We start from the raw sequence: 2,500 nt of genomic DNA on the forward strand, positions 1-2,500 counted from the left end.
CTGATGAAGGCTGGAGGGTATATCAGCCGAAACGTTGTGTTAACAACAAACAAGAGGAGGACAAATATCCGTCAAATGTAAATAATGTAATGTACATAATTCCTCATCTCCTAAATATAGAACTGTATAGCTACAGTGTATACATATAAACCTGGGCACTAGATCTACACACCCATTGCACTCCAGCATTACACCTTGAGTACTAGATCTACCCCAACATAACAGCCTGGGTACTTGATCTACCACCACAAACACCCAAGGTGCTTGATTTACTCTCGCATATTATCCTGGGTACTAGATCCACCCACATGTAAACCTGGGTACTAGGTCTATCCTCATGTAATCCCCTGGATGCCAGCTCTACCATACCCATGTAATATCCTGGGTGCTAGATCAGTCCCGAATCATCCACATGTGGGACTCCTCTCATCATGCACATGTAGGGCTCCCCTTCAGAACATTCACAGAGGTTATTTATTCACAACGTTGTTCCACATCTTCCTGCATCTCCCTATTCCACAAATCCTGTCCATTTCCAGTGATTGACACTTCTTTTTGCGACAGTTTTCATTCCTTCTGCATCACATGTCCATACACAGTCAGTCTCTTGCACACTATATCTGATTCCTTTTATGCCTAGTCTTTCGCTCAACACACTTGCACTTTGTCATACATGCACACTGATGCGCAACATTTAGCAGAGCGTATTAGCTTCATTTCTTTCTAGCCTTCTGTATTCTCTGCATTCATGGCTCACATTTCGCTATCATGTAGCATTTCAGCTTGTATATCATACAATCTGCCTTTCAATCTGCGAGAGAAGCCTTTTGAATCCCTGCTAATTAGATTAGTATGTAATAGCTATCTGAATAATAATAGTAATGTTTTTCTAATCTTGGCACTAGGCCAGAAATTTGAGGGGAGGGGATGCCAATTACATTGACCTGAGGTGCTTAACTGGTACTTATTTTATGACCCCCCCCCCACCCAAAGGATGAATGGCAATGTTAACCTCAACAGAAAATAAGGAGCAGAAGAAATGCTGTGAATCATTATCCAGCATGGTAATGATTCTGCCAGCTCACCGCCATACGAATGATAGTAATAATAATAATGATAATAATAATAATGATAATAATAATAATAATAATAATAATAATAATGATAATAATAATAATAATAATAATAATAATATAATAATTCTGGTTTTATTGGCCACAAGGGCTAACATAAATCAAAAACATGTAAGGACAAACACAGGACGAAGAGTACAAAGGGTTTTGCCCAAAAGAATGGTCTGTGTAAACATTAATAACAGCGAAAAATATAACAAATAAAACTCCCAATAGGGGGAGGCACTTAAAAGGTTACACATGGAAAGACCCATAAAAACCACGGGAGCCTGGTTAAAAGGGGTACAGAGCCCCTTTTCCTTTTATATTACCTTTTTTTTTTACAGGTGTAACCTCAGAATTGGTCCGTTCATACTGACCATTTTACTGACAGTCACCCACCTTTCAATAAATTTACTATGAGACAGCACTTCCCTCTCTAATAATAATAATAATAATAATAATAATAATAATAATAATAATAATAATAATCCTTTTTACTATAGGCACAAGGGCTGAAACTGGGGGGAGGGAGATAGTCGATTACATCGACCCAGTATGCAACCGGTACTTAATTTATTGACCCTGAAAGGATGAAAGGCAAAGTTGACCTCGGCAGAATTTGAACTCAGAATGTAAAAGACAGACGAAATACCGCTGAGCATTTTGCCCAGCGTGCTAACATTTCTGCCAGCTCACCAGCTTTTTAACAAAACCTGGGAGATATTCTTTTCTACTCTAGGCACAAGGCCTGAAATTTTTGGGGAGTTGGGGGGCAGTTGATTAGATTGACTTCAGTACGCAACTGGTACTTAATCTATCGACCCTGAAAGGATGAAAGGCAAAGTCGACCTCAGAACTCAGAACATAGCGGCACACAAAATACCGCTAAGCATTTTGTCTGGCATGCTAACCATTCTGCCAGTTCATCACCTTGTTTAAAGAAAGAAAAATAAATATATAATGATAGTAGTAATAATAATAATAATAATAGGGCTGATTGTTACCTATCTCAGATACCGGGAAATCCAGAAATGAAAGAAATTCAAAAAATAGTGCTCGTAGGAACTGTTCATGTCCTACGTAAAATATTGTGTATGTAATTCCAAAAACATTTTAATCTGTAAACATTGTCAAAATACTTTTGAATGTACATAATAGCAAACACCTTTTACTGTCATCTTAACGTCAAACTATTATCTTTTAACTAAATTACTTTTAAACAAATTACTTTTAAAACAAATTTCTAATTAATTTAAGTTTTTGGCAGACATTCTCTAGAATAGTATTCTGTGCAAAATCAAAAATATGGCATCCTAGTCATAACACCAACTTGAACTTCTAACTTGTTGTCTCTTGAGGTCGCTGGGTGAGACTTGGAGTCAACT

At 37.3% G+C, this 2,500-nt stretch overlaps 1 protein-coding gene across 2 annotated transcripts in view; it reads right to left on the reverse strand.

Moving 5' to 3' along the window:
* The window catches only part of LOC106869839 (sodium channel protein 1 brain), a 313,255-nt gene that overhangs the window by 210,777 nt on the left and 99,978 nt on the right, over positions 1–2,500 (reverse strand). The gene's annotated exons all lie outside the window — the stretch shown is intronic.

This window comes from Octopus bimaculoides, chromosome 20, assembly GCF_046866305.1.
Source record: "Octopus bimaculoides isolate indiv1 chromosome 20, ASM4686630v1, whole genome shotgun sequence".
Taxonomy (NCBI): Eukaryota; Metazoa; Mollusca; class Cephalopoda; order Octopoda; family Octopodidae; genus Octopus; species Octopus bimaculoides.